The sequence below is a fragment of the Pristiophorus japonicus genome, chromosome 12 (assembly GCF_044704955.1).
Source record: "Pristiophorus japonicus isolate sPriJap1 chromosome 12, sPriJap1.hap1, whole genome shotgun sequence".
In the NCBI taxonomy this organism is placed as follows: Eukaryota; Metazoa; Chordata; class Chondrichthyes; family Pristiophoridae; genus Pristiophorus; species Pristiophorus japonicus.
In genome coordinates, this window is record NC_091988.1 from 131744417 (window position 1) to 131766061 (window position 21645).

The following is a 21645-nucleotide window of genomic DNA, read 5'->3' on the forward strand; positions in this document are numbered from 1 at the left end:
CGAAGCGTGTCTCGGGCAGTGTGTCTCGGGCAGTGTGTCTCGGTCAGTGCGTCTCGGGTAGTGTGTCTCGGGCAGCGTGACTCGGGCAGAGTGTCTCGCGAAGCGTGTCTCGGGCAGCGTGACTCGGGCAGCGTGTCTCGCGAAGCGTGTCTCTGGCAGCGTGTCTCTGGCAGTGTGTCTCGGGCAGTGTGTCTCGGGCAGCGTGTCTCAGACAGTGTGTCTCGGGCAATGTGTCTCGGGCACCGTGTCTCGGGCAGTGTGTCTCGCGAAGCGTGTCTCGCGAAGCGTGTCTCTGGCAGTGTGTCTCGGGCAGCGTGACTCGGGCAGCGTGTCTCGGGCAGCGTGTCTCGCGAAGCGTGTCTCGGGCAGTGTGTCTCGGGCAGTGTGTCTCGGTCAGTGCGTCTCGGGTAGTGTGTCTCGGGCAGTGTATCTCGGGCAGTGTGTCTCACGAAGCGTGTCCCGGGTAGTGTGTCCCGGGTAGTGTGTCTCGGGTAGTGTGTCTCGGGTCATGTGTCTCGGGCAGCGTGTCTCGGGCAGTGTGTCTCGCGAAGCGTGTCTCGGGCAGTGTGTCTCGGGCAGTGTGTCTCGGGCAGTGTGTCTCAGGTAGTGTGCCTCGGGCAGCGTGTCTCGGGCAGTGTGTCTCAGGCAGTGTGTCTCGGGCAGTGTGTCTCGAGCAGTGTGTCTCGGGCAGCGTGTCTCGGGCCCTCGGGCAGCGTGTTTCGGGCAGTATGTCTTGGGCAGTGTGTCTCGGGCAGTGTGATTCGGGCAGTGTGTTTCGGGCAGTGTGTCTCGAGCAGCGTGTCTCGGGCAGTGTGTCTCGCAAATGTGTCTCGGGCAGTGTGTCTCGGGCAGTGTGTCTCAGGCACTGTGTCTCGGGCAGTGTGTTTCGGGTAGCGTGTCTCGGGCCCTCGGGCAGCGTGTTTCGGGCAGTGTGTCTTGGGCAGTGTGTCTCGGGCAGTGTGTTTCGGGCAGTGTGTCTCGAGCAGCTTGTCTCGGACAGTGTGTCTCGCAAATGTGTCCCGGACAGTGTGTCTCGGGCAGCGTGTCTCGGGCAGTGTTTCTCGGGCAGTGTGTTTCGAGCCCTCGGGCAGTGTGTCTCAGGCAGCGTGTCTCGGGCGGTGTGACTCGGGCAGCGTATCTCGGGCAGTGTGTCTCGGGCAGTGTATCTTGATCAGTGTATCTCAAACAGTGTGTCTCAGGCCCTCGGGCAGTGTGCCTCGGGCAGTGTGCCTCGAGCAGTGTGCCTCGAGCAGCGTGTCTCGGGCAGCGTGTCTCGGGCAGCGTGTCTCGGGCAGTGTGTCTCACGCAGTGTGTCTCGGGCAGTGTATCTTGAGCAGTGTGTCTCGAACAGTGTGTCTCAGGCCCTCGGGCAGTGTGTCTCGGGCAGAGTGTCTCGAGCAGTGTGTCTCGAGCAGTGTGTCTCGGGCCCTCGGGCAGTGTGTCTCGAGCGGTGTGTCTCGGGCGGTGTGTCTCGGGCAGTGTGTCTCGGGCAGTGTGTCTCGGGCAGTGTGCCCAGAGCAGTATGCCGAGAGCAGTGTGTCTCGGTTAGTGTGTCTCGGGCAGTGTGTCTCGAGCAGCTTGTCTCGAGCAGCTTATCTCAGGCAGCGTGTCTCGAGCAGCCTGTGTCTCGGGCAGCGTGTCTCGGGCAGCGTGTCTCGGGCAGCGTGTCTCGGACAGTGTGTCTCGTGCCTTGCGGCTCGGGCAGTGTGTCTCGGGCTCTCGAGCAGTGTGTCTCGAACAGTGTGTCTCGGACCCTCGGGCAGTGTGCCTCGGACAGTGTGTCTCGTGCAGCGTGTCTCGAGCAGCGTGTCTCGGGCAGTGTGTCTCGGGCAGTGTGTCCCGGGCAGTGTGTCCCGGGCAGTGTGTCCCGGGCAGTGTGTCTTGAGCAATGTGTCTCGAGCAGTGTGTCTTGGGCCCTCGAGAAGTGTGTCTCGAGCGGTGTGTCTCGGGCAGTGTGTCTCGGGCAGTGTGTCTCGAGCAGCTTATCTCAGGCAGCGTGTCTCGAGCAGCCTGTGTCTCGGGCGGAGTGTCTCGGGCAGCGTGTCTCGGGCAGCGTGTCTCGGGCAGCGTGTCTCAGGCAGTGTGCCGAGAGCAGTGTGCCTAGAGCAGCGTGTCTCGGTCAGCGTGTCTCGGGCATTGTGTCTCTGGCAGTGTGTCTCGGGCAGTGTGTCTCGGGCAGTGTGTCTCGGGCAGCGTGTCTCGGGCAGCGTGTCTCGGGCAGCGTGTCTCGGGCAGGGTGTCTCGGGCAGGGTGTCTCGGGCAGCGTGTCTCGGGCCCTCGAGCAGTGTGTCTCGGGCAGTGTATTTTGAGCAGTGTGTCTCGAACAGTGTGTCTCGGACCCTCGGGCAGTGTGTCTCGGGCAGTGTGTCTCGGGCAGTGTGTTTCGGGCAGTGTGTCTCGGGCAGTGTGTCTCTGGCAGCGTGTCTCGGTCAGCGTGTCTCGGGCAGTGTGTCTCGGGCAATGGCCACGGGCAGCGTGTCTCGGGCAGCGTGTCTCGGGCAGTGTGTCTCGAGCAGTGTGTCTCGAGCAGTGTGTCTCGGGCAGCGGGTCTCGAGCAGCGGGTCTCGGGCAGTGTGTCTCGGGCAGTGTGTCTCGGGCAGTGTGTCTCGGGCAGCGTGTCTCGGGCCTTGCGGCTCGGGCAGTGTGTCTCGGGCCCTCGAGCAGTGTGTCTCGAGCAACGTGTCTCGGGCAGCGTGTGTCGAGCAACGTGTCTCGGGCAGCGAGTCTCGGGCGGTGTGTCTCGGGCGGCGTGTCTCGGGCGGCGTGTCTCGGGCGGAGTGTCTCGGGCAGTGTGTCTGGAGCAGTGTGCCTAGAGCAGTGTGCCTCGGTCAGCGTGTCTCGGGCAGCGTGTCTCGGGCAGCGTGTCTCAGGCAGGGTGTCTCGGGCAGAGTGTCTCGGGCAGCGTGTCTCGGGCAACGTGTCTCGGACAGTGTGTCTCGTGCCTTGCGGCTCGGGCAGTGTGTCTCGGGCCCTCGAGCAGTGTGTCTCGAACAGTGTGTCTCGGACCCTCGGGCAGTGTGCCTCGGACAGTGTGCCTCGGACAGTGTGTCCCAGGCAGCGTGTCTCGAGCAGCGTGTCTCGGGCAGTGTGTCCCGGGCAGTGTGTCTCGGGCAATGGCCTCGGGCAGTGTGTCTCGGGCAGTGTGTCTCGGGCAGCGTGTCTCGGGCAGTGTGTTTCGAGCCCTCGGGCAGTGGGTCTCAGGCAGCGTGTCTCGGGCGGTGTGACTCGGGCAGCGTATCTCGGACAGTGTGTCTCGGGCAGTGTATCTTGATCAGTGTATCTCGAACAGTGTGTCTCAAGCCCTCGGGCAGCGTGTCTCAGGCAGTGTGCCTCGAGCAGTGTGCCTCGAGCAGTGTGCCTCGGGCAGCGTGTCTCGGGCAGCGTGTCTCGGGCAGCGTGTCTCGGGCAGCGTGTCTCGGGCAGTGTATCTTGAGCAGTGTGTCTCGAACAGTGTGTCTCAGGCCCTCGGGCAGCGTGTCTCGGGCAGTGTGTCTCGAGCAGTGTGTCTCGAGCAGTGTGTCTCGGGCCCTCGGGCAGTGTGTCTCGGGCGGTGTGTCTCGGGCAGTGTGTCTTGGGCAGTGTGTCTCAGGCAGTGTGCCTAGAGCAGTGTGCCTAGAGCAGTGTGTCTCGGTTAGCGTGTCTCGGTTAGCGTGTCTCGGGCAGTGTGTCTCGAGCAGCTTGTCTCGAGCAGCTTATCTCAGGCAGCGTGTCTCGAGCAGCCTGTGTCTCGGACGGAGTGTCTCGGGCAGCGTGTCTCGGGCAGCGTGTATCGGTCAGCGTGTCTCGGTCAGCGTGTCTCGGTCAGCGTGTCTCGGGCAGCGTGTCTCGGGCAGGGTGTCTCGGGCAGGGTGTCTCGGGCAGGGTGTCCCGGGCAGTGTGTCCCGGGCAGTGTGTCCCGGGCAGTGTGTCTCGGGCAGCGTATCTCGGGCAGTGTGTTTCGAGCCCTCGGGCAGTGTGTCTCAGGCAGCGTGTCTCGGGCGGTGTGACTCGGGCAGCGTATCTCGGGCAGTGTGTCTCGGGCAGTGTATCTTGATCAGTGTATCTCGAACAGTGTGTCTCAGGCCCTCGGGCAGTGTGCCTCGAGCACTGTGCCTCGAGCAGCGTGTCTCGGGCAGCGTGTCTCGGGCAGCGTGTCTCGGGCAGTGTATCTTGAGCAGTGTGTCTCGGGCAGCCTGTCTCGGGCAGTGTGTCTCGGGCCCTTGAGCAGTGCGTCTCGGGCGGCGTGTCTCGGGCGTTGTGTCTCGGGCAGCGTGTATCGGGCATCGTGTCTCGGGCGGAGTTTCTCGGGCAGTGTGTCTCGGGCAGTGTGTCTAGAGCAGTGTGCCTCGGGCAGCGTGTCTCGGGCAGCGTGTCTCGGGCAGCGTGTCTCGGGCAGCGTGTCTCGTGCCTTGCGGCTCGGGCAGTGTGTCTCGGGCCCTCGAGCAGTGTGTCTCGAACAGTGTGTCTCGGACCCTCGGGCAGTGTGCCTCGGGCAGCGTGTCTCGAGCAGCGTGTCTCGAGCAGCGTGTCCCGGGCAGTGTGTCCCGGGCAGTGTGTCCCGGGCAGTGTGTCTCGGGCAATGGCCTCGGGCAGTGTGTCTCGGGCAATGTGTCTCGGGCAGCGTGTCTCGGGCAGTGTGTTTCGAGCCCTCGGGCAGCGTGTCTCAGGCAGCGTGTCTCGGGCGGTGTGACTCGGGCAGTGTGTCTCGGGCAGTGTGTCTCGGGCAGTGTATCTTGATCAGTGTATCTCGAACAGTGTGTCTCAGGCCCTCGGGCAGCGTGTCTCGGGCAGTGTGCCTCGAGCAGTGTGCCTCGAGCAGCGTGTCTCGGGCAGCGTGTCTCGGGCAGCGTGTCTCGGGCAGTGTGTCTCGGGCAGTGTATCTTGAGCAGTGTGTCTCGAACAGTGTGTCTCAGGCCCTCGGGCAGTGTGTCTCGGGCAGAGTGTCTCGAGCAGTGTGTCTCGAGCAGTGTGTCTCGGGCCCTCGGGCAGTGTGTCTCGAGCGGTGTGTCTCGGGCGGTGTGTCTCGGGCGGTGTGTCTCGGGCAGTGTGTCTCGGGCAGTGTGTCTCGGGCAGTGTGTCTCGGGCAGCGTGTCTCAGGCAGTGTGCCTAGAGCAGTGTGTCTCGGTTAGTGTGTCTCGGGCAGTGTGTCTCGAGCAGCTTGTCTCGAGCAGCTTATCTCAGGCAGCGTGTCTCGAGCAGCCTGTGTCTCGGGCAGCGTGTCTCGGGCAGCGTGTCTCGGGCAGCGTGTCTCGGGCAGTGTGTCTCGGGCAACGTGTCTCAGGCAGCGTGTCTCGGGCAGAGTGTCTCGGGCAGCGTGTCTCGGACAGTGTGTCTCGTGCCTTGCGGCTCGGGCAGTGTGTCTCGGGCCCTCGAGCAGTGTGTCTCGAACAGTGTGTCTCGGACCCTCGGGCAGTGTGCCTCGGACAGTGTGCCTCGGACAGTGTGTCTCGGGCAGCGTGTCTCGGGCAGCGTGTCTCGAGCAGCGTGTTTCGAGCAGCGTGTCTCGGGCAGTGTGTCTCGGGTAGTGTGTCCCGGGCAGTGTGTCCCGGGCAGTGTGTCTCGGGCAGTGTGTCCCGGGCAGTGTGTCCCGGGCAGTGTGTCCCGGGCAGTGTGTCCCGGGCAGTGTGTCCCGGGCAGTGTGTCCCGGGCAGTGTGTCCCGGGCAGTGTGTCCCGGGCAGTGTGTCTCGGGCAGCGTGTCTCGGGCAGCGTGTCTCGGGCAGTGTGTTTCGAGCCCTCGGGCAGTGTGTCTCAGGCAGCGTGTCTCGGGCGGTGTGACTCGGGCAGCGTATCTCGGGCAGTGTGTCTCGGGCAGTGTATCTTGATCAGTGTATCTCGAACAGTGTGTCTCAGGCCCTCGGGCAGCGTGTCTCGGGCAGTGTGTCTCGGGCAGTGTGTCTCGGGCAGTGTGTCTCAGGCAGTGTGCCTAGAGCAGTGTGCCTAGAGCAGTGTGTCTCGGTTAGCGTGTCTCGGGCAGTGTGTCTCGAGCAGCTTGTCTCGAGCAGCTTATCTCAGGCAGCGTGTCTCGAGCAGCCTGTGTCTCGGGCGGAGTGTCTCGGGCAGCGTGTCCTGGGCAGTGTGTCCCGGGCAGTGTGTCCCGGGCAGTGTGTCCCGGGCAGTGTGTCCCGGGCAGTGTGTCCCGGGCAATGGCCTCGGGCAGTGTGTCTCGGGCAGTGTGTCTCGGGCAGTGTGTCTCGGGCAATGTGTCTCGGGCAGCGTGTCTCGGGCAGCGTGTCTCGCGAAGCGTGTCTCGCGAAGCGTGTCTCTGGCAGTGTGCCTCTGGCAGTGTGTCTCGGGCAGTGTATCTCGGGCAGTGTGTCTCACGAAGCGTGTCTCGGGCAGTGTGTCCCGGGTAGTGTGTCTCGGGTAGTGTGTCTCGGGTCATGTGTCTCGGGCAGCGTGTCTCGGGCAGTGTGTCTCGCGAAGCGTGTCTCGGGCAGTGTGTCTCGGGCAGTGTGTCTCGGGCAGTGTGTCTCAGGTAGTGTGCCTCGGGCAGCGTGTCTCGGGCAGTGTGTCTCAGGCAGTGTGTCTCGGGCAGTGTGTCTCGAGCAGTGTGTCTCGGGCAGCGTGTCTCGGGCCCTCGGGCAGCGTGTTTCGGGCAGTATGTCTTGGGCAGTGTGTCTCGGGCAGTGTGATTCGGGCAGTGTGTTTCGGGCAGTGTGTCTCGAGCAGCGTGTCTCGGGCAGTGTGTCTCGCAAATGTGTCTCGGGCAGTGTGTCTCGGGCAGTGTGTCTCAGGCACTGTGTCTCGGGCAGTGTGTTTCGGGTAGCGTGTCTCGGGCCCTCGGGCAGCGTGTTTCGGGCAGTGTGTCTTGGGCAGTGTGTCTCGGGCAGTGTGTTTCGGGCAGTGTGTCTCGAGCAGCTTGTCTCGGACAGTGTGTCTCGCAAATGTGTCCCGGACAGTGTGTCTCGGGCAGCGTGTCTCGGGCAGTGTTTCTCGGGTAGCGTGTCTCGGGCCCTCGGGCAGTGTGTCTCGGGCAGTGTGTCTCGGGCAGCGTGCCTCGGGCACTGTGTCTCGGGCAGTGTGTCTCGGGCAGTGTGTTTCGGGCAGTGAGTCTCGGGCAGCGTGTCTCGGGCAGCGTGTCTCGGGCAGTGTGTCTCGGGAGTGGTCTCGGGCAGTGTGACTCGGGCAGTGTGTCTCGGGCAGTGTGTCTCGGGCAGTGTGTTTCGGGTAGCGTGTCTCGGGCTCTCGGGCTGCGTGGTTCGGGCAGTGTGTCTTGGGCAGTGTGTCTCAGGCAGTGTGTTTCGGGCAGTGTGTCTCGAGCAGCGTGTCTCGGACAGTGTGTCTCGCAAATGTGTCCCGGACAGTGTGTCTCGGGCAGCGTGTCTTGGGCAGTGTTTCTCGGGTAGCGTGTCTCGGGCCCTCGGGCAGTGTGTCTCGGGTAGTGTGTCTCGGGCAATGTGTCTCGGGCAGCGTGCCTCAGGCAGTGTGTCTCGGGCAGCGTGTCTCGGGCAGTGTGTCTCGGGTAGCGTGTCTGAAGCAGCGTATCTCGCGCAGCGTGTCTCGGGTAGTGTGTCTCGGGCAGCGTTTCTCGGGCAGCGAGTCTCGGGCAGCGTGTCTCGGGCAGTGTGTCTCGGGCAACGTGTCTCGGGCAGCGTGTCTCGGGCAGCGTGTCTCGAGCCTTGCGGCTCGGGCAGTGTGTCTCGGGCCCTCGGGCAGCATGTCTCAGGCAGTGTATCTTGAGCAGTGTGTCTCGAACAGTGTGTCTCAGGCCCTCGGGCAGCGTGTCTCGGGCAGTGTGTCTCGAGCAGTGTGTCTAGAGCAGTGTGTCTAGAGTGGTGTGTCTCGGGTGGCGTGTCTCGGGCAGTGTCTTTTGGGCAGTGTGTCTTGGGCAGTGTGTCTCGGGCAGTGTGTCTCGCGCGGTGTGTGTCGCGCCTCGGGCAGTGTGTCTCGGGCAGCGTGTCTCGAGCAGCGTGCCTCGAGCAGCGTGTCTCGAGCAACGTGTCTCGAGCAGCGTGTCTCGGGCAACGTGTCTCGGGCAGCGTGTCTCGGGCCCTCGGGCAGTGTGTATCAGGCAGCGTGTCTCGGGCAGTGTGGCTCGAGCAGTGTGTCTCGGGCCCTCGGGCAGCGTGTCTCAGGCAGTGTGCCTCGGGCAGTGTGCCTCGGACAGAGTGTCTCGCGCAGTGTGTGTCGAGCAGTGTGTCGGGCAGTGTGTGTCGGGCAGTGTGCCTCGGACAGAGTGTCTCGCGCAGTGTGTGTCGAGCAGTGTGTCGGGCAGCGTGTCTCGGGCAGTGTGTCTCAGGCAGTGTGTTTCGGGCCCTCGGGCAGTGTGTCTCAGGCAGCGTGTCTCGGGCAGTGTGTCTCGAGCAGTGTGTCTCGGGCCCTCGGGCAGCGTGTCTCGGGCAGCGTGTCTCGGGCAGTGTGTCTCGCGCAGTGTGTGTCGGGCAGCGTGTGTCGAGCAGCGTGTGTCGCTAAGCGTGTCTCGAGCAGTGTGTCTCGCGCAGCGTGTCTCAGACAGTGTGTCTCGGGCAGTGTGTTTCGGGCCCTCGGGCAGTGTGTCTCAGGCAGCGTGTCTCGGGCAGTGTGTCTCGAGCAGTGTGTCTCGGGCCCTCGGGCAGCGTGTCTCGGGCAGTGTGTCTCGGGCTGTGTGTCTCGTGCAGTGTGTGTCGGGCAGCGTGTGTCGAGCAGCGTGTGTCGCTAAGCGTGTCTCGAGCAGTGTGTCTCGCGCAGCGTGTCTCAGACAGTGTGTCTCGGGCAATGTGTCTCGGGCACCGTGTCTCGGGCAGTGTGTCTCGCGAAGCGTGTCTCGCGAAGCGTGTCTCTGGCAGTGTGTCTCGGGCAGCGTGTCTCGAGCAGCGTGTCTCGGGCAGCGTGTCTCGCAAAGCGTGTCTCGGGCAGTGTGTCTCGGGCAGTGTGTCTCGGGTAGTGTGTCTCGGGCAGCGTGACTCGGGCAGCGTGACTCGGGCAGAGTGTCTCGCGAAGCGTGTCTCGGGCAGCGTGACTCGGGCAGCGTGTCTCGAGCAGCGTGTCTCGGGCAGCGTGTCTCGGGCAGTGTGTTTCGGGCCCTCGGGCAGTGTGTCTCAGGCAGCGTGTCTCGGGCAGTGTGTCTCGAGCAGTGTGTCTCGGGCCCTCGGGCAGCGTGTCTCGGGCAGTGTGTCTCGGGCACCGTGTCTCGGGCAGTGTGTCTCGCGAAGCGTGTCTCGCGAAGCGTGTCTCTGGCAGTGTGTCTCGGGCAGCGTGTCTCGAGCAGCGTGTCTCGGGCAGCGTGTCTCGCAAAGCGTGTCTCGGGCAGTGTGTCTCGGGCAGTGTGTCTCGGGTAGTGTGTCTCGGGCAGCGTGACTCGGGCAGCGTGACTCGGGCAGAGTGTCTCGCGAAGCGTGTCTCGGGCAGCGTGACTCGGGCAGCGTGTCTCGGGCAGTGTGTCCCGGGTAGTGTGTCTCGGGTAGTGTGTCTCGGGTCATGTGTCTCGGGCAGCGTGTCTCGGGCAGTGTGTCTCGGGCAATGTGTCTCGGGCAGCGTGTCTCGGGCAGCGTGTCTCGCGAAGCGTGTCTCGCGAAGCGTGTCTCTGGCAGTGTGCCTCTGGCAGTGTGTCTCGGGCAGTGTATCTCGGGCAGTGTGTCTCACGAAGCGTGTCTCGGGCAGTGTGTCCCGGGTAGTGTGTCTCGGGTAGTGTGTCTCGGGTCATGTGTCTCGGGCAGCGTGTCTCGGGCAGTGTGTCTCGCGAAGCGTGTCTCGGGCAGTGTGTCTCGGGCAGTGTGTCTCGGGCAGTGTGTCTCAGGTAGTGTGCCTCGGGCAGCGTGTCTCGGGCAGTGTGTCTCAGGCAGTGTGTCTCGGGCAGTGTGTCTCGAGCAGTGTGTCTCGGGCAGCGTGTCTCGGGCCCTCGGGCAGCGTGTTTCGGGCAGTATGTCTTGGGCAGTGTGTCTCGGGCAGTGTGATTCGGGCAGTGTGTTTCGGGCAGTGTGTCTCGAGCAGCGTGTCTCGGGCAGTGTGTCTCGCAAATGTGTCTCGGGCAGTGTGTCTCGGGCAGTGTGTCTCAGGCACTGTGTCTCGGGCAGTGTGTTTCGGGTAGCGTGTCTCGGGCCCTCGGGCAGCGTGTTTCGGGCAGTGTGTCTTGGGCAGTGTGTCTCGGGCAGTGTGTTTCGGGCAGTGTGTCTCGAGCAGCTTGTCTCGGACAGTGTGTCTCGCAAATGTGTCCCGGACAGTGTGTCTCGGGCAGCGTGTCTCGGGCAGTGTTTCTCGGGTAGCGTGTCTCGGGCCCTCGGGCAGTGTGTCTCGGGCAGTGTGTCTCGGGCAGCGTGCCTCGGGCACTGTGTCTCGGGCAGTGTGTCTCGGGCAGTGTGTTTCGGGCAGTGAGTCTCGGGCAGCGTGTCTCGGGCAGCGTGTCTCGGGCAGTGTGTCTCGGGAGTGGTCTCGGGCAGTGTGACTCGGGCAGTGTGTCTCGGGCAGTGTGTCTCGGGCAGTGTGTTTCGGGTAGCGTGTCTCGGGCTCTCGGGCTGCGTGGTTCGGGCAGTGTGTCTTGGGCAGTGTGTCTCAGGCAGTGTGTTTCGGGCAGTGTGTCTCGAGCAGCGTGTCTCGGACAGTGTGTCTCGCAAATGTGTCCCGGACAGTGTGTCTCGGGCAGCGTGTCTTGGGCAGTGTTTCTCGGGTAGCGTGTCTCGGGCCCTCGGGCAGTGTGTCTCGGGTAGTGTGTCTCGGGCAATGTGTCTCGGGCAGCGTGCCTCAGGCAGTGTGTCTCGGGCAGCGTGTCTCGGGCAGTGTGTCTCGGGTAGCGTGTCTGAAGCAGCGTATCTCGCGCAGCGTGTCTCGGGTAGTGTGTCTCGGGCAGCGTTTCTCGGGCAGCGAGTCTCGGGCAGCGTGTCTCGGGCAGTGTGTCTCGGGCAACGTGTCTCGGGCAACGTGTCTCGGGCAGCGTGTCTCGGGCAGCGTGTCTCGAGCCTTGCGGCTCGGGCAGTGTGTCTCGGGCCCTCGGGCAGCATGTCTCAGGCAGTGTATCTTGAGCAGTGTGTCTCGAACAGTGTGTCTCAGGCCCTCGGGCAGCGTGTCTCGGGCAGTGTGTCTCGAGCAGTGTGTCTAGAGCAGTGTGTCTAGAGTGGTGTGTCTCGGGTGGCGTGTCTCGGGCAGTGTCTTTTGGGCAGTGTGTCTTGGGCAGTGTGTCTCGGGCAGTGTGTCTCGCGCGGTGTGTGTCGCGCCTCGGGCAGTGTGTCTCGGGCAGCGTGTCTCGAGCAGCGTGCCTCGAGCAGCGTGTCTCGAGCAACGTGTCTCGAGCAGCGTGTCTCGGGCAACGTGTCTCGGGCAGCGTGTCTCGGGCCCTCGGGCAGTGTGTATCAGGCAGCGTGTCTCGGGCAGTGTGGCTCGAGCAGTGTGTCTCGGGCCCTCGGGCAGCGTGTCTCAGGCAGTGTGCCTCGGGCAGTGTGCCTCGGACAGAGTGTCTCGCGCAGTGTGTGTCGAGCAGTGTGTCGGGCAGTGTGTGTCGGGCAGTGTGCCTCGGACAGAGTGTCTCGCGCAGTGTGTGTCGAGCAGTGTGTCGGGCAGTGTGTGTCGGGCAGTGTGTGTCGGGCAGTGTGTGTCGGGCAGCGTGTCTCGGGCAGCGTGTCTCGGGCAGCGTGTCTCGGGCAGTGTGTCTCGGGCCCTCGGGCAGTGTGTCTCGGGCAGTGTGTATCAGGCAGCGTGTCTCGGGCAGCGTGTCTCGAGCAGCGTGCCTCGAGCTGCGTGTCTCGAGCAACGTGTCTCGAGCAGCGTGTCTCGGGCAACGTGTCTCGGGCAGCGTGTCTCGGGCAGTGTGTCTCGGGCCCTCGGGCAGTGTGTCTCGGGCAGTGAGTATCAGGCAGCGTGTCTCGGGCAGTGTGGCTCGAGCAGTGTGTCTCGGGCCCTCGGGCAGCGTGTCTCAGGCAGTGTGCCTCGGGCAGTGTGCCTCGGACAGAGTGTCTCGCGCAGTGTGTGTCGGGCAGTGTGTGTCGGGCAGTGTGTGTCGGGCAGTGTGTGTCGGGCAGTGTGTGTCGGGCAGTGTGTGTCGGGCAGCGTGTCTCGGGCAGCGTGTCTCGGGCAGCGTTTCTCGGGCAGCGTGTCTCGGGCCCTCGGGCAGCGTGTCTCAGGCAGTGTGCCTCGGGCAGTGTGCCTCGGGCAGAGTGTCTCGCGCAGTGTGTCTCACGCAGTGTGTGTTGGGCAGTGTGTGTCGGGCAGTGTGTGTCGGGCAGTGTGTGTCGGGCAGTGTGTGTCGGGCAGCGTGTCTCGGGCAGTGTGTCTCGAGCCTTGCGGCTCGGGCAGTGTGTCTCGGGACCTCGGGCAGTGTGTCTCAGGCTGCGTGCCTCGGGCGGTGTGACTCAGGCAGCATATCTCGGGCAGTGTGTCTCGGGCAGTGTATCTTGAGCAGTGTGTCTCGAGCAGTGTGTCTCGGGCCCTCGGGCAGCGTGTCTCGGGCAGTGTGTCTCGGGCAGTGTCTTTCGGGAGGTGTGTCTCGGGCAGCGTGTCTCGGGCAGCGTGCCTCGGGCAGCGTGTTTCGGGCAGCGTGTGTCGGGCAGCGTGTCTCGGGCAGTGTGTCTCGAGCCTTGCGACTCGGGCAGTGTGTCTCGGGCCCTCGGGCAGTGTGTCTCGGGCGGGGTGACTCGGGCAGCGTATATCGGGCAGTGCGTCTCGGGCAGTGTGTCTCAGGCAGTGTGTCTCGGGCAGTGTGTCTCGGGCAGCGTGTCTCAGACAGCGTGTCTCGAGCAGTGTGTCTCGCGCAGCGTGTCTCGGACAGTGTGTCTCGGGCAACGTGTCTCGAGCAGCGTGTCTCGGGTAGCGTGTCTCGAGCAGCGTGTCTCGGGCAGCGTGTCTCGGGCAGCGTGTCCCGGGCAATGTGTCTCGGGCAGCGTGTCTCGGGCAGTGTGTCTCGAGCCTTGCGGCTCGGGCAGTGTGTCTCGTGCCCTCAGGCGGTGTGACTCGGGCAGCGTATCTCGGGCAGTGTGTCTCGGGCAGTGTATCTTCAGCAGTGTGTCTCGAACACTGTGTCTCAGGCCCTCGGGCAGTGTGCCTCGGGCAGTGTGTCTCGGGCAGTGTATCTTGAGCAGTGTGTCTCGAGCAGTGTGTCTCGGGCCCTCGGGCAGCATGTCTCAGGCAGTGTGTCTCGGGCAGTGTGTCTTGGGCAGCGTGTCTCGGGCAGTGTCTTTCGGGCAGTGTCTTTCGGGCAGTGTGTCTCTGGCAGTGTGTCTCTGGCAGTGTCTCTCTGGCAGTGTGTGTCGGGCAGTGTGTGTCGGGCAGTGTGTGTCGGGCAGTGTGTGTCGAGCCACGTGTCTCGGGCAGCGTGTCTCGAGCAGCGTGTCTCGGGCAGCGTGTCTCGGGCAGTGTGTTTCGGGCCCTCGGGCAGTGTGTCTCAGGCAGCGTGTCTCGGGCAGTGTGTCTCGAGCAGTGTGTCTCGGGCCCTCGGGCAGCGTGTCTCGGGCAGTGTGTCTCGGGCAGTGTGTCTCGTGCAGTGTGTGTCGGGCAGCGTGTGTCGAGCAGCGTGTGTCGCTAAGCGTGTCTCGAGCAGTGTGTCTCGCGCAGCGTGTCTCAGACAGTGTGTCTCGGGCAATGTGTCTCGGGCACCGTGTCTCGGGCAGTGTGTCTCGCGAAGCGTGTCTCGCGAAGCGTGTCTCTGGCAGTGTGTCTCGGGCAGCGTGTCTCGAGCAGCGTGTCTCGGGCAGCGTGTCTCGCAAAGCGTGTCTCGGGCAGTGTGTCTCGGGCAGTGTGTCTCGGGTAGTGTGTCTCGGGCAGCGTGACTCGGGCAGCGTGACTCGGGCAGAGTGTCTCGCGAAGCGTGTCTCGGGCAGCGTGACTCGGGCAGCGTGTCTCGAGCAGCGTGTCTCGGGCAGCGTGTCTCGGGCTGTGTGTTTCGGGCCCTCGGGCAGTGTGTCTCAGGCAGCGTGTCTCGGGCAGTGTGTCTCGAGCAGTGTGTCTCGGGCCCTCGGGCAGCGTGTCTCGGGCAGTGTGTCTCGGGCACCGTGTCTCGGGCAGTGTGTCTCGCGAAGCGTGTCTCGCGAAGCGTGTCTCTGGCAGTGTGTCTCGGGCAGCGTGTCTCGAGCAGCGTGTCTCGGGCAGCGTGTCTCGCAAAGCGTGTCTCGGGCAGTGTGTCTCGGGCAGTGTGTCTCGGGTAGTGTGTCTCGGGCAGCGTGACTCGGGCAGCGTTACTCGGGCAGAGTGTCTCGCGAAGCGTGTCTCGGGCAGCGTGACTCGGGCAGCGTGTCTCGGGCAGCGTGTCTCGCGAAGCGTGTCTCGGGCAGTGTGTCTCGGGCAGTGTGTCTCGGTCAGTGCGTCTCGGGTAGTGTGTCTCGGGCAGCGTGACTCGGGCAGAGTGTCTCGCGAAGCGTGTCTCGGGCAGCGTGACTCGGGCAGCGTGTCTCGCGAAGCGTGTCTCTGGCAGCGTGTCTCTGGCAGTGTGTCTCGGGCAGTGTGTCTCGGGCAGCGTGTCTCAGACAGTGTGTCTCGGGCAATGTGTCTCGGGCACCGTGTCTCGGGCAGTGTGTCTCGCGAAGCGTGTCTCGCGAAGCGTGTCTCTGGCAGTGTGTCTCGGGCAGCGTGACTCGGGCAGCGTGTCTCGGGCAGCGTGTCTCGCGAAGCGTGTCTCGGGCAGTGTGTCTCGGGCAGTGTGTCTCGGTCAGTGCGTCTCGGGTAGTGTGTCTCGGGCAGTGTATCTCGGGCAGTGTGTCTCACGAAGCGTGTCTCGGGCAGTGTGTCCCGGGTAGTGTGTCTCGGGTAGTGTGTCTCGGGTCATGTGTCTCGGGCAGCGTGTCTCGGGCAGTGTGTCTCGCGAAGCGTGTCTCGGGCAGTGTGTCTCGGGCAGTGTGTCTCGGGCAGTGTGTCTCAGGTAGTGTGCCTCGGGCAGCGTGTCTCGGGCAGTGTGTCTCAGGCAGTGTGTCTCGGGCAGTGTGTCTCGAGCAGTGTGTCTCGGGCAGCGTGTCTCGGGCCCTCGGGCAGCGTGTTTCGGGCAGTATGTCTTGGGCAGTGTGTCTCGGGCAGTGTGATTCGGGCAGTGTGTTTCGGGCAGTGTGTCTCGAGCAGCGTGTCTCGGGCAGTGTGTCTCGCAAATGTGTCTCGGGCAGTGTGTCTCGGGCAGTGTGTCTCAGGCACTGTGTCTCGGGCAGTGTGTTTCGGGTAGCGTGTCTCGGGCCCTCGGGCAGCGTGTTTCGGGCAGTGTGTCTTGGGCAGTGTGTCTCGGGCAGTGTGTTTCGGGCAGTGTGTCTCGAGCAGCTTGTCTCGGACAGTGTGTCTCGCAAATGTGTCCCGGACAGTGTGTCTCGGGCAGCGTGTCTCGGGCAGTGTTTCTCGGGTAGCGTGTCTCGGGCCCTCGGGCAGTGTGTCTCGGGCAGTGTGTCTCGGGCAGCGTGCCTCGGGCACTGTGTCTCGGGCAGTGTGTCTCGGGCAGTGTGTTTCGGGCAGTGAGTCTCGGGCAGCGTGTCTCGGGCAGCGTGTCTCGGGCAGTGTGTCTCGGGAGTGGTCTCGGGCAGTGTGACTCGGGCAGTGTGTCTCGGGCAGTGTGTCTCGGGCAGTGTGTTTCGGGTAGCGTGTCTCGGGCTCTCGGGCTGCGTGGTTCGGGCAGTGTGTCTTGGGCAGTGTGTCTCAGGCAGTGTGTTTCGGGCAGTGTGTCTCGAGCAGCGTGTCTCGGACAGTGTGTCTCGCAAATGTGTCCCGGACAGTGTGTCTCGGGCAGCGTGTCTCGGGCAGTGTGTCTCGGGTAGCGTGTCTGAAGCAGCGTATCTCGCGCAGCGTGTCTCGGGTAGTGTGTCTCGGGCAGCGTTTCTCGGGCAGCGAGTCTCGGGCAGCGTGTCTCGGGCAGTGTGTCTCGGGCAACGTGTCTCGGGCAACGTGTCTCGGGCAGCGTGTCTCGGGCAGCGTGTCTCGAGCCTTGCGGCTCGGGCAGTGTGTCTCGGGCCCTCGGGCAGCATGTCTCAGGCAGTGTATCTTGAGCAGTGTGTCTCGAACAGTGTGTCTCAGGCCCTCGGGCAGCGTGTCTCGGGCAGTGTGTCTCGAGCAGTGTGTCTAGAGCAGTGTGTCTAGAGTGGTGTGTCTCGGGTGGCGTGTCTCGGGCAGTGTCTTTTGGGCAGTGTGTCTTGGGCAGTGTGTCTCGGGCAGTGTGTCTCGCGCGGTGTGTGTCGCGCCTCGGGCAGTGTGTCTCGGGCAGCGTGTCTCGAGCAGCGTGCCTCGAGCAGCGTGTCTCGAGCAACGTGTCTCGAGCAGCGTGTCTCGGGCAACGTGTCTCGGGCAGCGTGTCTCGGGCCCTCGGGCAGTGTGTATCAGGCAGCGTGTCTCGGGCAGTGTGGCTCGAGCAGTGTGTCTCGGGCCCTCGGGCAGCGTGTCTCAGGCAGTGTGCCTCGGGCAGTGTGCCTCGGACAGAGTGTCTCGCGCAGTGTGTGTCGAGCAGTGTGTCGGGCAGTGTGTGTCGGGCAGTGTGCCTCGGACAGAGTGTCTCGCGCAGTGTGTGTCGAGCAGTGTGTCGGGCAGTGTGTGTCGGGCAGTGTGTGTCGGGCAGTGTGTGTCGGGCAGCGTGTCTCGGGCAGCGTGTCTCGGGCAGCGTGTCTCGGGCAGTGTGTCTCGGGCCCTCGGGCAGTGTGTCTCGGGCAGTGTGTATCAGGCAGCGTGTCTCGGGCAGCGTGTCTCGAGCAGCGTGCCTCGAGCTGCGTGTCTCGAGCAACGTGTCTCGAGCAGCGTGTCTCGGGCAACGTGTCTCGGGCAGCGTGTCTCGGGCAGTGTGTCTCGGGCCCTCGGGCAGTGTGTCTCGGGCAGTGAGTATCAGGCAGCGTGTCTCGGGCAGTGTGGCTCGCGCAGTGTGTCTCGGGCCCTCGGGCAGCGTGTCTCAGGCTGCGTGCCTCGGGCGGTGTGACTCAGGCAGCATATCTCGGGCAGTGTGTCTCGGGCAGTGTATCTTGAGCAGTGTGTCTCGAGCAGTGTGTCTCGGGCCCTCGGGCAGCGTGTCTCGGGCAGTGTGTCTCGGGCAGTGTCTTTCGGGAGGTGTGTCTCGGGCAGCGTGTCTCGGGCAGCGTGCCTCGGGCAGCGTGTTTCGGGCAGCGTGTGTCGGGCAGCGTGTCTCGGGCAGTGTGTCTCGAGCCTTGCGACTCGGGCAGTGTGTCTCGGGCCCTCGGGCAGTGTGTCTCGGGCGGGGTGACTCGGGCAGCGTATATCGGGCAGTGCGTCTCGGGCAGTGTGTCTCAGGCAGTGTGTCTCGGGCAGTGTGTCTCGGGCAGCGTGTCTCAGACAGCGTGTCTCGAGCAGTGTGTCTCGCGCAGCGTGTCTCGGACAGTGTGTCTCGGGCAACGTGTCTCGAGCAGCGTGTCTCGAGCAGCGTGTCTCGGGCAGCGTGTCTCGAGCAGCGTGTCTCGGGCAGCGTGTCTCGGGCAGCGTGTCCCGGGCAATGTGTCTCGGGCAGCGTGTCTCGGGCAGTGTGTCTCGAGCCTTGCGGCTCGGGCAGTGTGTCTCGTGCCCTCAGGCGGTGTGACTCGGGCAGCGTATCTCGGGCAGTGTGTCTCGGGCAGTGTATCTTCAGCAGTGTGTCTCGAACACTGTGTCTCAGGCCCTCGGGCAGTGTGCCTCGGGCAGTGTGTCTCGGGCAGTGTATCTTGAGCAGTGTGTCTCGAGCAGTGTGTCTCGGGCCCTCGGGCAGCATGTCTCAGGCAGTGTGTCTCGGGCAGTGTGTCTTGGGCAGCGTGTCTCGGGCAGTGTCTTTCGGGCAGTGTCTTTCGGGCAGTGTGTCTCTGGCAGTGTGTCTCTGGCAGTGTCTCTCTGGCAGTGTGTGTCGGGCAGTGTGTGTCGGGCAGTGTGTGTCGGGCAGTGTGTGTCGAGCCACGTGTCTCGGGCAGCGTGTCTCGAGCAGCGTGTCTCGGGCAGCGTGTCTCGGGCAGTGTGTTTCGGGCCCTCGGGCAGTGTGTCTCAGGCAGCGTGTCTCGGGCAGTGTGTCTCGAGCAGTGTGTCTCGGGCCCTCGGGCAGCGTGTCTCGGGCAGTGTGTCTCGGGCTGTGTGTCTCGTGCAGTGTGTGTCGGGCAGCGTGTGTCGAGCAGCGTGTGTCGCTAAGCGTGTCTCGAGCAGTGTGTCTCGCGCAGCGTGTCTCAGACAGTGTGTCTCGGGCAATGTGTCTCGGGCACCGTGTCTCGGGCAGTGTGTCTCGCGAAGCGTGTCTCGCGAAGCGTGTCTCTGGCAGTGTGTCTCGGGCAGCGTGTCTCGCAAAGCGTGTCTCGGGCAGTGTGTCTCGGGCAGTGTGTCTCGGGTAGTGTGTCTCGGGCAGCGTGACTCGGGCAGCGTGACTCGGGCAGAGTGTCTCGCGAAGCGTGTCTCGGGCAGCGTGACTCGGGCAGCGTGTCTCGAGCAGCGTGTCTCGGGCAGCGTGTCTCGGGCAGTGTGTTTCGGGCCCTCGGGCAGTGTGTCTCAGGCAGCGTGTCTCGGGCAGTGTGTCTCGAGCAGTGTGTCTCGGGCCCTCGGGCAGCGTGTCTCGGGCAGTGTGTCTCGGGCACCGTGTCTCGGGCAGTGTGTCTCGCGAAGCGTGTCTCGCGAAGCGTGTCTCTGGCAGTGTGTCTCGGGCAGCGTGTCTCGAGCAGCGTGTCTCGGGCAGCGTGTCTCGCAAAGCGTGTCTCGGGCAGTGTGTCTCGGGCAGTGTGTCTCGGGCAGTGTGTCTCGGGCAGCGTGACTCGGGCAGCGTGACTCGGGCAGAGTGTCTCGCGAAGCGTGTCTCGGGCAGCGTGACTCGGGCAGCGTGTCTCGGGCAGCGTGTCTCGCGAAGCGTGTCTCGGGCAGTGTGTCTCGGGCAGTGTGTCTCGGTCAGTGCGTCTCGGGTAGTGTGTCTCGGGCAGCGTGACTCGGGCAGAGTGTCTCGCGAAGCGTGTCTCGGGCAGCGTGACTCGGGCAGCGTGTCTCGCGAAGCGTGTCTCTGGCAGTGTGTCTCTGGCAGTGTGTCTCGGGCAGTGTGTCTCGGGCAGCGTGTCTCAGACAGTGTGTCTCGGGCAATGTGTCTCGGGCACCGTGTCTCGGGCAGTGTGTCTCGCGAAGCGTGTCTCGCGAAGCGTGTCTCTGGCAGTGTGTCTCGGGCAGCGTGTCTCGAGCAGCGTGTCTCGGGCAGCGTGTCTCGCGAAGCGTGTCTCGGGCAGAGTGTCTCGGGCAGTGTGTCTCGGGCAGTGCGTCTCGGGCAGTGTGTCTCGGGCAGTGTGTCTCGGGCAGCGTGTCTCGGGCAGTGTGTCTCGGGTAGTGTGTCTCGGGCAGCGTGACTCGGGCAGCGTGACTCGGGCAGAGTGTCTCGCGAAGCGTGTCTCGGGCAGCGTGACTCGGGCAGCTTGTCTCGGGCAGCGTGTCTCGCGAAGCGTGTCTCTGGCAGTGTGTCTCTGGCAGTGTGTCTCGGGCAGTGTGTCTCGGGCAGTGTGTCTCGCGAAGCGTGTCTCGGGCAGTGTGTCTCGGGTAGTGTGTCTCGGGCAGTGTGTCTCGCGAAGCGTGTCTCGGGCAGCGTGTCTCGGGCAGTGTGTCTCGGGCAGTGTGTCTCGGGCAATGTGTCTCGGGCAGTGTGTCTCGAGCAGTGTGTCTCGGGCAGCGTGTCTCGGGCCCTCGGGCAGCGTGTTTCGGGCAGTGTGTCTTGGGCAGTGTGTCTCAGGCAGTGTGTTTCGGGCAGTGTGTTTCGGGCAGCGTGTCTCGAGCAGCGTGTCTCGGGCAGTGTGTCTTGGGCAGTGTGTCTCGGGCAGTGTGTTTCGGGTAGCGTGTCTCGGGCCCTCGGGCAGTGTGTCTTGGGCAGTGTGTCTTGGGCAGTGTGTTTCGGGCAGTGTGTCTCAAGCAGTGTGTCTCGGGCAGTGTGTCTCGGGCAGTGTGTCTCCGGCAGTGTGTCTCGGGCAGCGTGTCTCGGGCAGTGTTTCTCGGGTAGCGTGTCTCGGGCCCTCGGGCAGTGTGTCTCGGGCAGTGTGTCTCGGGCAGCGTGCCTCGGGCAGTGTGTCTCGGACAGTGTGTCTCGGGCAGTTTACCTCGGGCAGCGTGCCTCGGGCAGTGTGTCTCGGGCAGTGTGTCTCGGGCAGTGTGTCTCGGGTAGCATGTCTGAAGCAGCGTGTCTCGCGCAGCGTGTCTCGCGCAGCATGTCTCGTGTAGTGTGTCTCGGGTAGTGTGTCTCGGGTAGTGTGTCTCTGGCAGCGTGTCTCGCGCAGCGTGTCTCGGGCAGCGTGTCTCGGGCAGCGTGTCTCGCGTAGTGTGTCTCGGGCAGTGTGTCTCCGGCGGTGTGTCTCGGGCGGTGTGACTCGGGCAGCGTATCTCGGGCAGTGTGTCTCGGGCAGTGTATCTTGAGCAGTGTGTCTCGAACAGTGTGTCTCAGGCCCTCGGGCAGCGTGTCTCAGGCAGTGTGCCTCAGGCACTGTGCCTCGGGCAGTGTGTCTCGAGCAGTGTGTCTCGAGCAGTGTGTCTCGGGCAGTGTGTCTCGGGTAGTGTGTCTCGGGCAGTGTGTCTCGGGCAGTGTGACTCGAGCAGCGTATCTCGGGCAGCGTGTCTCGGGCAGTGTTTCTCGGGCAGTGTGTCTCGAGCAGTGTGTCTCGAGCAGTGTGTCTCGGGCCCTTGGGCACCGTGTCTCGGGCAGCGTGTCTCGGGCAGCGTGTCTCGGGCAGCGTGTCTCGGGCAGTGTGTCTCAGGCAGTGTGTTTCGGGCCCTCGGGCAGTGTGTCTCAGGCAGCGTGTCTCGGGCAGTGTGTCTCGAGCAGTGTGTCTCGGGCCCTCGGGCAGCGTGTCTCGGGCAGCGTGTCTCGGGCAGTGTGTCTCGCGCAGTGTGTGTCGGGCAGCGTGTGTCGAGCAGCGTGTGTCGCTAAGCGTGTCTCGAGCAGTGTGTCTCGCGCAGCGTGTCTCAGACAGTGTGTCTCGGGCAGTGTGTTTCGGGCCCTCGGGCAGTGTGTCTCAGGCAGCGTGTCTCGGGCAGTGTGTCTCGAGCAGTGTGTCTCGGGCCCTCGGGCAGCGTGTCTCGGGCAGTGTGTCTCGGGCTGTGTGTCTCGTGCAGTGTGTGTCGGGCAGCGTGTGTCGAGCAGCGTGTGTCGCTAAGCGTGTCTCGAGCAGTGTGTCTCGCGCAGCGTGTCTCAGACAGTGTGTCTCGGGCAATGTGTCTCGGGCACCGTGTCTCGGGCAGTGTGTCTCGCGAAGCGTGTCTCGCGAAGCGTGTCTCTGGCAGTGTGTCTCGGGCAGCGTGTCTCGAGCAGCGTGTCTCGGGCAGCGTGTCTCGCAAAGCGTGTCTCGGGCAGTGTGTCTCGGGCAGTGTGTCTCGGGCAGTGTGTCTCCGGCGGTGTGTCTCGGGCGGTGTGACTCGGGCAGCGTATCTCGGGCAGTGTGTCTCGGGCAGTGTATCTTGAGCAGTGTGTCTCGAACAGTGTGTCTCAGGCAGCGTGTCTCGCAAAGCGTGTCTCGGGCAGTGTGTCTCGGGCAGTGTGTCTCGGGCAGTGTGTCTCCGGCGGTGTGTCTCGGGCGGTGTGACTCGGGCAGCGTATCTCGGGCAGTGTGTCTCGGGCAGTGTATCTTGAGCAGTGTGTCTCGAACAGTGTGTCTCAGGCCCTCGGGCAGCGTGTCTCAGGCAGTGTGCCTCAGGCACTGTGCCTCGGGCAGTGTGTCTCGAGCAGTGTGTCTCGAGCAGTGTGTCTCGGGCAGTGTGTCTCGGGTAGTGTGTCTCGGGCAGTGTGTCTCGGGCAGTGTGACTCGAGCAGCGTATCTCGGGCAGCGTGTCTCGGGCAGTGTTTCTCGGGCAGTGTGTCTCGAGCAGTGTGTCTCGAGCAGTGTGTCTCGGGCCCTTGG